We start from the raw sequence: 13,068 nt of genomic DNA on the forward strand, positions 1-13,068 counted from the left end.
GTGAATTTAGCCTATCAGAAGCCCCATCCAATTCATGGTGGCTAGATAGTGGTGCAGCAAGTCATGTTATGTTTACCATACGGGAGTTCATAAATCGGAAGAAGCTAAATCGGGATGAATCAAATCTCAAAGTGGGAGATAACAATAAAGTAAACGTTGAGTTCATGGGAGATGTCACTTTGGTCTTAGAATCTGGTTACAATATGATGACAAGAAACACCTTTTATGTACCTTCCTTTAAACGAAACTTAGTTTTCGTATCATGTTTGGACATGTATGGTTATTCTTTTGAAATAAAGAACAATATGGTTTTCATGTTTTTTAAATCAAATAAGGTTGGGTATTGCAATATGTTCAATAGATTGTACATATTGTGTTTAACTCCCAATGGTATATACGTCACTTATATAGTTGAAAATATTATCTCCAAAAGAACTCTACCTAATGAACAGTCTTACGCATTATGGCATAAACGTCTTGGTCACATTTCTAGGGAAATAGTAGAAAGGCTGATAAAGGTTGACATCCTACCTACTCTTAAATGCGGCCTAGAAACTTGCCTATCTTCTTGTAGAGGTAAGACGGCTAAGATAAAGAAAAAAATGGCAGTTCGTAGTTCTGACCTATTGTAGGTCATTCACACCGATATCGGTGAACCCTATACCGCAACCTTGTGTAGAAATTTTTATTTCATCACTTTTATCGATGATTATTCCCAATATGGTTATCTGTACTTGATTAAGGAAAAGCCCGAGTGTCTTGACAAGTTCAAGATATTTCGGACTAAAGTCGAAAAACAGTTGGGAAAAGTCATAAAGGTTGTTAGATCTGACAGAGGTGATGAGTATTATAGCAGACATAGCGATGTTAGACAGCTTAAAGGGCCATTTGCTAAATAATTAGATGATTATGGGATAGTAGCTCGGTTTACTATGCCCGAGAGTCCTAAACAGGATGGTGTAGCCAAAAGACGTAATCATACTTTCATGGATATGATGAGGAATATGATTAGTATAACCAACTTGCTTATTTTTCTCTGGGGTGAGGCTTTGAAAATAGCCTTTATGTTTTAAACCGGGTTCCCACCAAAGTCGTTCTATTGACTCTTTTTGAGTTATGGAATGGACGTAAACCCAGCTTAAACCATATGAAAGTTTGGGGTTGTCTTGCTGAAGTGAAGTTATATGATCCAACATTAAGTAAATTGGACTCTAGAATTACTTGATGTTATTTCGTGTCTTATCTAGATCATTCAAAGTAATATCGATTTTATAACCGTAATGGATGTACAAGAATTGTGGAATAAAAAACAGTGAAGTTTATGAAATTTGATGTGGCCGAAAAGGGCAGCTGCTCAAAGACTATTGAAGATAACAATACGGTGGGGACTACTATGTCATTTTCTCTATCAATACGGACAATTATGAAGCCTCTCATACCACAGACCGAACCTGTTGGGCTTTAGGATCCAATTATTAAAACAGTTCCTTATGAAGTTACTCAAGCCCCATAGATGAAGGATCAAACTCAAGTAGCTCTGCTTAAGAGGTCTATCTAGCAGAGATGATCAGCTATTTCACCGGACTACATAGTCTATCCGGGTGAATAGAACTACAATATTGGCTATGTGGTTGATCCAGTTACTTATACAGATGTTGTTTCTTGTCCTCAATCGGATCCGTGGCTAGATGCGATGAAAGATGAAATGCAGTCTATAAGACATAATGATGCTTGGGAACTTGTTGTATTGCTTGAGGGTCACAATGCAAGCAGCTGCAAATGGCTATATAAGACAAAAAGAGACTCCAGAGGAAAGATAGAAAAGTTTCAAGCTAAACTGGTAGCTAAAGGTTTCACTCGGAGAGAGAGTAGACTATGAAGCAACTTTTTCTCCAGTCTCTTTTAAAGATTCTTTCAGAGTGATCATGGCATTAATAACTCATTTAGATACACTAGATGGATGTAAAGACTGTTTTTCCGAATGGAGACCTTGATGAGGAAGTCTATATGGTACAACCCGAAGATTTTGTAGCCGATAATTCAGGTGAGCTTCTGTGTAGACTAAAGAAGTCTATTTATGGCCTCAAGCAAGCTTCCAGACAACGGTATTTAAAGTTTCATAGTGTTATCACTTCATTCGATTTTGTCGAGAATAGAGTGGATCGGTGTATATCTTGCAAGGTCGGTGGGAAGAAATTCATTTTTCTCGTTCTTTATGTGGACGACATATTGCTTGCGAGCAGTGATGTTGAATTACCGCATGAAACAAAACGGATGTTGTCAGAAAATTTTGATATGTAAGACCTTGGTAATGCGTCTTTTGTCCATGGTATTGAGATCCATAGGGATCGCTCTCACCGGGTATTAGGTTTATCTTAGAGGGCATCTATTGATCGTATTTTGGAAATATTCAATAAGCAGCATTGCAAACCATGAATTGCTCCTGTGTGTAAAGGCAATAAATTAAGTCTTTCACAATGTCCTCATTCAAATATTGAGAAAGCCCGGATGAATGATGTACCTTATGCTAGAGCAGTTGATAGTATCATGTATGCACAAGTTTGCGCTAGACCAGATATTGCTTTCACAATAGGACCTTTAGGTAGATATCAATCAAATTCGGGACACGATCATTGGGTTACTGCCAAGAAGGTTCTAAAGTACCTAAAGAAGACGAATGACTATATGCTGATTTATAGTCATATTCAAGACCCGCAACTAGTAGGGTATTCGGATTCAAACTATCTTGGCTGTCCGGATGATAAAAAGTCGACATCGGGATACATTTTTATGTTAGCAGGTGGTGCAGTATCATGAAAAAGTGAGAAATAGAAAATAGTATCATCCTCTACCATGCAAGCGGAGTTTATAGCATGCTATACGGCTGCTATTCAGGCTATTTAGCTTCGGAACCTTATTAGGAAGTTGATTGTATTTGATTTTGTTGACGGACCCATATAGTTGTACTCTGATAGTAAATCTACGGTGTTGTTTATTAACAATAACAGAGGTTTCAAGAGGTCTAAGCATATGGAGGTCAAGTTTTTGACCATAAAGGAATCTATGCAAAATGGCGACGTTGCAAGAGAGTATATTTCCATAGATGATATGGTTGCGGACCCATTGGTTAAAGGTCTTCGCCCTTGTATATTTAATGGACATGTCATTAGTATGGGCTTGTGGCATCATTGGATGCTATTGTTTAGTGGGAGCTATTTTGTTTTGCTCTACTAAAGATCACATCCGCGTTTGTCACTTTTTGTAACATTTTGATATGTATTGAATACATATACTTGATGAAAATCTTGAGGTATGTGTAAACCTTGAGTATTGGCTATGGGCATCTAGTTACTAGCCGTATTTATATGTCTTGTTACACATAAAGTGAAGTTAACTATAAAGATAAGACATATGCGGGTTCATTGAAAAATAAAGGATATTCTCTTATGGCACATCGGGTTTTGTAATACATAAAGGAGAGAGAATGGTGACTAACAAAGGGGATAATACATAAAGTATCTCTCTTTATGAGGTTTTATCCATTTGCTATACTACCATATTGAATCTATATCAGTAGAGTTAAGAGCACTTATGACCATGGATGGCTCTGAGTCCGCTGATGCGATTCTCGCCATGATTTGGTATTTTAGATTTTATAGGATCGGATTGACTGTTAAGAATAATCTCTAGACCAACATAAAGTGAGCATATACAGTACAATTTCAATTAATATTCGCCCAAGTGAGAGAATGTAAGGTTTTCCTAATGTGGGCTTATATTAATTGAGATTGTAATTACCGTTTTACGGGATTTATTTACCGTTTACGGGATTGGTCTAATAAAATAAGATATAAAGATTCCTAGTGTGGGCTGAGTTGAGCCCGGTCCGTGATGAGAGGACCCAGCTGAAAATTCTATAAATAGCGCTCTAGTCCCTCCTATAACCCTTAATGATTCAGAAATCACATCACATAAAGTTCGGAAAGAAAGTGAGGGGCGTCTTTGAAGTGGCGTAATGCCTAGTTCGGAAGTGCTACATGTGGTGGATTTCTCTTGTCCCGAATATGTTGAAGCACAAGAATGACTAGTTTTTCCACTTCTTGTCAACAGCATGGTGAGACATTAAAAGAAAACAAACATTAGCGATGCTCCGGAGGAAAAGCAAAACACATCATATGGCATGATGATCATACTTGATGGGATGTCTTCAAACGTTTTCCGATACTCCTCTGGGCTTGTTTTACTTCACCTAAACTTGCAGCCTTACATCCAATCACGATCACCTGCTCCAAGGATGTCGATTCCTCGAGGCCTTCGATGTCGTTGATCTTCCGGCACCTGTGGATTTCCGGGACTCTCAACATGTTGAGGTCGGATACGTTGGGCAACTTATCGAGGGACCCATAGTTCTTGAGAGAATCTCATCAATGATGTCAATTTGGAAAGGCCATCGAGATGTACTATCGGGCAATGCGATACAACCAGGACCTCTAGGCTTTTTAGTTACGCAAGCTCTCTAATCTCTTCGACGGGCGAGTTCAAGAGCTCTAGCTCCAACAGGTAAATCAAACTCTTAAGTGTCGGCAAACTCGTCAGCGACATACAAGGTTGGATGGACAATACGGACAACGATGAGGGGAGCCCCGATACTCCTTGAAGATTCACGCCCGTCGGGACGACTTTGTTGAGCCGAGGATTGCATGCGGGGCCGTACTCAAATCCCAAATTGGAGATTTGGGAATGAGACAACTCTAAGCTCTTGAGCTTCGGCAAGCTTATGGTCCATAGAGACCGGGACGAAGGAGGATCTATTAGCTCCTTGGGCTTTTCATAGCCTAAGCTCAAATCTTCCAGTTCAACCAAATTCTAGATATCTGGGTGTTGCGCGTCGAAATCCTTCGACGGGGCTTTCTTGGTTATGGGTTCCGGGCCCAAAATGACTGTAGCCCAAAAGAGATTGCTAACGCTAGAATCTTTTATCGAACTTAATTAGTTCATTTTTCGAAAAGGGGTTATGGGTCGGTTTTGGACAGAGAGTGTCAAATGCAGTAGATGTCTTTATTAACACAAAAAGGCGTGTTACGGACTATTAGTAACTTCGACAACTCAACACGTGCAATAGTCGAGGTGTACAACAAGCTTCGATGCGACTCTGAAATTAAATCAACAGGGACGGATGGAAATGAAGGACACAATGCTGGAATCAATCAACAGCACTGGACGGGGGATTATAGGACACAATACTGGAATTGAATCGACGGTATTATACAAGATGGATGAAGGGTACAACACCGGAATTGAATCGACGATCCTGAACCTAGTGAGTAGACGTCGGAATTTAATCGACGACACTTGACTCTGGATATGAAACTCGCCGGAATTGAATCGACGACGGGAATCTGGAAAGCTATGGCTAGGCTAGACTAAAGGCTAAGAGCTAGTTGAAAAGATAGGTGTTTTTGTGTCTGTTGTTGTGTGTGTTGTGTTTGCTACTACGGGGTATTTATAGGCAGACTTCCTTGGTAACCGTCGAGTGATTTTTTACTTCGGCCCCACGCTTTATCCTTTTCCATAAGCCATGTGGATAACGGTTTCCTAGTCTTCGCGCCTTTTCTTTTTACCGCGTAGGGATTACCGCCAATCTTTTGGTAACCGCTACGATCGTGGCTCTTCTCCTCGCGCTTTTCTTGTTACGGAAGGAAATGGCGCTAGAATTTACCCCGGCACATGGAACCTTTTTGATCGGTACGTACCTTGCTCTAGTGTTCCTTTCTATAGCTGATTGTCGCCCCCTCGCGTGCTTGTCACGAGCCCTCTTGGATTGTTTTTTAGGTGTCAACACATACCCCCTTTTAAAAGATGTAAATCGAAGATTTATCTCTTTTAAAATATTTTTCTCCGATTTGATGGTCTCCAGCTGTAAAAATGATGATTACGCTTTTCCTTTGACCCCTTTTCCCGAGATGCAATCCTTTCAACTTCGTACGGTGCATCGGCTCTTTTTGTCTTGCTTTTAAGGATCTTGAAAAAGCTTTTACTCGTCATCTTTCTGCGTCCAAGGTTTTTCCTAAACCCTAAACCCTTTTTCGAGCATTCCAAGCTTTCATGGTGATCGAAACCCCCGAGTTCTTCCCTCGCCAGTTCATCGCTCGCTTCGATGAGATCATCAACAATGATGATGCTGATCACCATTTCCTTAAGTTATTAAACACTCAACGAGAGTATGCCGGACTCGTTCTTGGGCCCGGTCTCCACGATCATTATCACATTCCAGCGTCTCTTCAATCTTGCTTCCCGACGCGAGCGGATGAACAACTTCCTATTCAAGCCTCTCCACCGAAGGACATTTAGTCCATGCCGGCTCAACGATTCAAGAGTTTTCCACTATTCGATGACGGGGCTTACACCTGGTTCCAAAGGCTTCAAGAGGATACTCTAACGGTTGGTCTCCGGGAAACGACGCAGATAAGGACAGTGATTGAGGTTAGCATGTTGTCCCATGATTTGAATAGGGGCCTACCGGGGTCCGTTATAAGCTTCTGATCTTCCTCTACCAATTGCTTTTTCTTCCAATGGGGTCCCCATGTCCGTAACCTTTCTAGATACCTTCGCCATCGCTGGCCTCTCCCCTTATGGGGCCTCTGTCAAGAATCTAGGGAAAACCAAGGACTGCCCCATCTTTGATGATACTCTTGCCTACGGGAAGTTCATTGATGCTTATTGTAGAACATCCGGAGTCGTTTCCCTCAAGGAGCGAACGGCTTTCCTTCTTTTTTGGCAGTCGAAGTATCTATTCTTTAGTCTGACCCTCAAAGTGTCCAATGATTATTTTGACCTTGCCGTACTTCTAGCAAAAGGGAATCTTGTCGCTCTTGGCCCTCTTGCCTTGGCGTCTCTGTACAAAAGTATTTCTTACGTTGCTCGACTAATGTTGAATTCTGAGGAAGACAGCGTGCTGTCGAGTCCGCTCTAGATTCTTCAAGCCTGGGTCGTATTCTATTTTTCTTTCATGTTCGAGAGCGTTCCTTCCTTCGATCCTAACGGGGTTCCTTTAAAACTTGGTATACGATTGCTCCAAGTTGCCCCCTCAAAGGCCCCCGGTGATGTTCAGCGTTTTCGGTTCTTTCTTCGACGCCTTCTGTCTTATGAGGCTGACCGAGTAGATTTCTTCCCTTGTTGCTCGGGTGAATTCAACTTTTGTTTCAACTCTCGAACCTTGAAACGGCTTAACCATCGTGACTTTTGGACCTTTGTCCTATTCCCTCGAGACCTTCTAATCCGACTATGTCTTAAGGAAAGGTTCTATCTTGGTTTTGAACCATATTCTCCTCATTCTTGCGCCCGGCGGTTCGGCCTTCGACAGGCAATGCCTATGCCTATACCTTGTCTCATGGATTTCCCATCAATGGACAAGAAGCTCTATAACAACAAGGTCGATGGACTATTCGCCTATTGTGCCGAGATCACAACCATGATGTATCAATGGTTTTTGGGGGACATCCCAACAAGACTACGTTCTAGTCCCGGTGTGATTTCTGAGTTTACGACCTGGTGGACGTCCTTTACCTTCGAAAGCCCTTTTGAAGATGCCATCTCGTCCATCCTCAAGAGTAGCTGGATATAGCCCTTTAGTCATACCTCGAAGAAAATCGAGAAAAAGGGTGCAACTAGAACCCTCTCAATTGGTGGTCGCAAACGTCCGACGACCGTTTTCGGTAAGTCTCTTTTTTCCTAATTTTCTTAGTGTTACTAGCCTGGAGTGACTTTACTTTACCTTCACTGGTAGGCGACGACTCGGATGACGAAGCCGATGAGGAAACGCTCACTTCTCTTAAACGGCGAAAGATGGAGGCAAAGAAGAGCAAATCTCTGATGGAATCTCCCAAGGTTCCTCGGCATGTCGAAGCTCCTCCGATTGGTTGTCCCGAAGATCCTTTGGGGAGTCTTGATCCACCTGTTGGGAGGCCCGGCAATATTGCCGTTGCTGGAAGTTCGTCGACCCCTGCGACTTCCTCGCTTATAGAGCTTTAAGGGGAGTCTTCTCCACTAGCCTTTGCCATTGTCCCGCCTTCGATGGTCGAAACTCCTTTGATGGCTGAAGATCCCACAATAGCTGAAGATCCTTCATTCGCGGACATTATCTGGGATCTTCCTGCTGCTTCTCTCTTTCTATCGCCCGTCAAAGACGTTCAAAACTATCTTGTTGGGTCTTCTCGATTTTCAGATCATCCGAGTATGCCTCAACCAAGCAGCTCCTCCGACTCAGAAACTTTCAGCAAGTTGGGAATTATGCTGTCTTGCTCCTTGGACCTTGTTCATTCGGGGGTGGCCTCCTTCGTCAACAATCCATCGAATATTCAAAGTATCAAGTCCGTGATAGAGTGGTCGGTCAAAGAGGAAGTCAGCGAGAAGTTTCCTGCGGGTTTAGTTCATCGGATGAAAGCATTCTTGAAACACTTTCCTACTCCCTTTGTACATTTTCGGCGGTGTCAAGACAAGATGCTTGCTCTGTCGAACTTTCCCGATCAGCTCTTCTCTCCTAGCTCCGAGACCCAAGAAGCGGGACAACTTGTGACTCAAGGAGAGTAGTCCCTTCAATCCGCCATTGACAAGCTTACCGCCTTGGACGAGAAGGAAGCTGTTTTGGAGCAAATGAGGCTGGCGATAGAGAGGGAACTAGAGGAGACTCGATGCCGACGATTGATCGTACTCTCTCATCGATCTTCCATAGAAGATCAATCGAAGACGTCCGTAGCCTCCTTGGAGGAGAAGAAACGGGCCGATTGCACTCGGGTAGTGCAAGCAGAAATAGATCGGCATCGCATTAGGAACATGTATATAGATAAAAATAGGAAGTTTGAGCGTTTACTCTGTGATTTGCTTGAGGGGATCAAAACAGCCTTGTATCCCGATAATTCTTAATGAAATTTCGCCCCTTTCCTTCCTTATTTCTTGCACCATACTCTGCCACAATCTATGTAATTGCCCATGTTTGAGTAACTGCCATCATCATCCCGAGTTGGTTACTCCAAAATCCCTTATAAATTATGATCGCCCCCAAATGCCAACCCACACGAACCTTGTCACAAAGTCCATATGAGTACTCACACGCCTTCCCGCTTGTCGCGTTACGACGCTTTTTCCCACAATGATGCCAAGAAAGAACTCTCCTTATCTTTCATGGATCATCAATCCTGAAATGGTCACACTATTTTGGGTTCGTATCTCACAAGTTTGCCGCCTCTTTCTTCACTGATTAATTGCTTTTCCCGCTACTCCGAGGAAATCTTACCCTTTGAGCAATCTATCATTTGTACTTTTGCTTGGTTATCAAATAATCATAGATTTTCTTCATATCCATCCTTCGACCACCAATTTTACAACTGGTACAAACGACTAGAAGGGGAGGCAACTACCACCTAGGCACAGGCCAGGATAGATGTCCTGTTATCATTCTGCGGTATATCCATTGATCCCTCCGAGTATGGCCTCATCGGCAGCTTGTGTTGCTTTTGGTCGCCATCGTTGAATTGTTTCTTTTTACCCATTGGTCCAGTGACTCCTACCCTTCTTGATATTTGGTTCCTGACCGGTCTTTCTCCATTTATCGATGGTGATACTCGACCTCCGAACGACCAATTTTTACTTGACATGTATTGCTGCCTTGACCTGCCGTACGGCAAATTAATGGATTGTCATGCTAAATCTTCAGGACCCATTCTTCCCGGGGAACATACAGCCTTCCTTCTGTATTGGCTCTGCAAATATGTCTTTTATCTCCCCACATGTCGAATTTCTTCGGAATTCCTCGATATGACATGTGAACTCGCGTGTGGTGTTGATGTTGGACTAGGCCGGATGTTCCTGGCTGCGTTGTACCGAGGGTTGACGGATGCCCAATCTTCGCTGATGGATAAACATTATGCTCCTTTTTCCGGTCCCTCATGGTTTCTGCATTGTTGGCTCCGAGCGTACTTCCCTCATATGTTTCCCGATAAGCCGCTTACTTCGACGGTTGAGTCATTGGTGATTAAAGGAAATGGTGCACCTACGGCATTTAATCGGATCCTTATTTGTGCTCCCGATAACCTTAACCCTTTTGATGACTTCCTCATTGAGCTGTTATCTCTCACCAGGTTTGACTTTTTCGGGCTACCTATCGACGATGGTGTCTATAGCTCCTCCAGCGCAAGTCCCGACTCTCATCTATTCTGGATGAGCATGTTAGTCCCAACCGACTTAGCCATGAATTTGTTTGGCGACGGCGAATTCTCATCGGGATTCGAAATTTATAAACCTCATTATTGTGCTCGCCAATTTAGGCTTACTCGGGGTGTTCCAATGCCGGTGGTGTATTCCATGAATTTCCCTTTTTCTGGTTGCAAGGAGGATGTAACCGACATAGTGGACCATATCGAAGTTGCGTTGTCGCGACCCTCTCCTTCCGGCGATAGCGGGAGGCAAGAGCAAGGGTTAACAAGCCGATTCCCTTTTATATGACTCCGGTTGACAGCGAGATCTTTAGGATCGCGAGTCTCTCCCAATACCCATTTCTTGAATCGCGATGTGGGAGAAAAATTATATCGAGATCGACCTTAATGTGGTCGAGTGACATGTACATAGAGTACATGCATTTTGGAGTCGCCACCGATCAATTTATTGAAGGGTATGATCGGAAAACCCTACCGAGCGGTCGGGAGAAACCGTTCGGTTCTACGAGAACCGGAGATTTGGGTCCGGGGACTTGGTTACGCCAAGATTTATATTGACGCCCTTTCGGTTACCGATGTTGAGTGATTTTCTAACTTAAGAATTCATGCAGATGAAATTTCGGGTGAGGTAGGTTCTAACGATTTAAGGTATCATGCGGACGGGATTTTTCTACCCTAGCAGTCACAATCATGAAATTTAATGCGCAATCAAAGTAATCACAATCAATTCGGACAATCAATCAAGTGGACGAGTCTAATATGGCTCTATCGACCCATAGAAGTATCAACTTTGAGTTTCGGGGTGGTTCGGGAAAATTTGGAGTGGAAAGCCCAAAAGGGTAGAATGGTCATTTTTGGGGGTTCGGGACCCGAAAATCACAAAATTGAGGTCGGGCCAGTTGAATGTGGCCATTTCCCATTTTTTGTGATTTTCTATAATTTTTCTAATTTTTCTAATTTTTTTGTATTTTTTATTTTATTTTTTTTATTTTCTAAAAAAAAATTGGGAATTTTCCAGATCGATATTCATTGACCCTCAAAGTCTCAAAATTTTCAATCCGGACTATAAGAGTCTCGAATCGATCTAGAAACTTTTTAGAAATTTTTTAGGAAAATCTGGGAATTTTTGTGAATTTTCTATGAATTTTTACAATTTTTTGAATTTTTGGAAATTTTTATTTATTTTTTATTAATATTTCCGGGCCGGGTCAACCCGGTCCAGATCGCCCGCGAACCGCTCGACACAAAAACGGCGACGTTTACTATTTATTCCTATTTTTTTAATTTTCTAACTAATTTCCGAATATTCGGGAATATTAAAAATGAACGGACGGCCGGGATCAATCTTGGAATTGTTCTCGGCCGTCGACTCCTTCTTATTCAAAACGACGCCGCTTCGGACCTCCTGTCTTAAACGACGCCGCATCTCACCTCAAACGAACGGCCACGATTCAAACCTAAGTGCGATCTAGACCGTCAACTCGCTCGGCTATAAAACGACGCCGCACCGCCTAATTTGAACGAACGGTCAAGATCTAACCTAGATCTAATCTAAGCCGTTCACCGCACCTAAGCCAAAACGACGCCAAATCGGTTATTATGCTGAACGGCCACGATCACTCCTCGACTTAATCCAGGCCGTCCATTCCTTATCCGCCCTAAACGACGACGCATAAGCCTACTAAAACGACGCCGTTCTCGCATTTTTTAATTTCTATCTAATATATCAAATTTTCAAAAATACTAAATGAAGATCCAACGGCTGAGAATCAAACCTATCTAATTTTCTCAGCCGTTAGATTAGATCTGAGTCAGCCCGCTCGCGCCAACGGCCGAGCCGACTCGAATCCGAGCCGGCCCTATCACGCAACGACACCTCAGCTCATTTGACCCGCTGACCTGCCACGTCTGCGTCTTCTTCAACCTCGCGACGACAATAAATGGATGGTCGTAGTTTCTACGGCGAGATCTAACGGTGAGATCTCGCCGGAATGACTCAAAATCACCGCCGATTGACTCGATTCGACACCCGGACTAACATATATAAAAATCAAATGATTTCACCCACAAAATCAACGTGAATCAAGCTCGCACAGTGTCAAAGTTACGTAGTTCATTCAAGCAATTCAGAGCACGATAATCCAATTCCTTTACAAAAACACTCAAATAAGAGTTCCGGAGGCTTACCTCGAGCTCGGTTCGAGCTCGCATGGCCTAGAATTTCCTAGGCAGGCTTCGACGGTTCGAGCTATGGCGATCGGGTTTCACGGGCTCGATTCGAGGTTTTTGCTCGAAATTGAAGTAAAACAACGATGCGAAGATGATAAGCAATGTTCAAGGACAAAAACGCACACAACAATTGCGAGAATCATGCATGGATCGGTGTGATGCCATGGATGAATAGAACCGAGATTTGAAGAGCAACTTACCGATTTAGGAGCTCGTAGGTTAATCGAGCTGGCGCGATCGAATCCTGGAGTTGATACGAAGCTTTTGAACTTGATTGCAGGCTTCGATTCGCCTTGGATTGGTCTCACGAAGAACTTGCGGGCCTGTTCGAAGTTCCGGTGATGGAATCGCCCGGGAGCTCCTCTCTCTCTAGTCTGTTGTATCTTGGCGAACACGAATGAAGCCCCCCTTTGATTCGCGAAGCTTCTCCTCCTTTTATACTCACGTTTTGAAAATTGGCGCGCACGGTTATGAGCTGGCCGAGCACTTCTCACGTGTAATCACGTGCTAATAGGCTCGCCGAACGGTGACGGAATCATTAGGATTCCGTCCAAGTCCGTTAGACCTCCAATTAGTCACAAACGAGCGTGAATTTGACACGGTTTGGGAAATGTTGACTTTTTGCTCG

General features: G+C 43.1%; 1 protein-coding gene across 1 annotated transcript in view; it reads right to left on the reverse strand.

Moving 5' to 3' along the window:
• Positions 1–13,068, reverse strand: part of LOC115731629 (disease resistance protein Roq1-like) — a 105,765-nt gene that overhangs the window by 35,356 nt on the left and 57,341 nt on the right. The window contains exon 4 of the mRNA XM_048275826.1: positions 9,834–9,847. The gene's annotated coding sequence lies outside the window, so the exon portion shown is untranslated. The remainder of the gene's footprint in view (positions 1–9,833; positions 9,848–13,068) is intronic.

Source organism: Rhodamnia argentea, chromosome 3 (assembly GCF_020921035.1).
Source record: "Rhodamnia argentea isolate NSW1041297 chromosome 3, ASM2092103v1, whole genome shotgun sequence".
NCBI classification, from domain to species: domain Eukaryota; kingdom Viridiplantae; phylum Streptophyta; class Magnoliopsida; order Myrtales; family Myrtaceae; genus Rhodamnia; species Rhodamnia argentea.